Genomic DNA, 384 nt, shown 5'->3' on the forward strand with positions numbered 1-384 from the left:
TATTAGAAGGCATGCTTTGTTAAAATTTTTATGATAGACTTTTAATTTATTGATTGTTGCATTTTATCTTTATCAAAACGAGATGAATATTTAAATTTAATATTCTTATAAAATAACTTTGTATATTAATACTTGCATTTATATAATTTTTTAAATGACGAGCGAGTGATTAATATGATAATATATTATTAAATCTTTGTAAATTTCATGCTAATTTATTTTATACATGTATTAAAAATACATGAGAATTCTTGTAAAATAAAAACATAACTAAATTTAATACTATCATCTAAGATTAAGAGTGTATTGTTATAGAGTGTTTAGCATGACAAACATGTAAGACATTCAACTTTTTTATTTCAATTTCAAACATTTTTTTAGTTG

This window comes from Arachis ipaensis, chromosome B02, assembly GCF_000816755.2.
Source record: "Arachis ipaensis cultivar K30076 chromosome B02, Araip1.1, whole genome shotgun sequence".
NCBI lineage: Eukaryota > Viridiplantae > Streptophyta > Magnoliopsida > Fabales > Fabaceae > Arachis > Arachis ipaensis.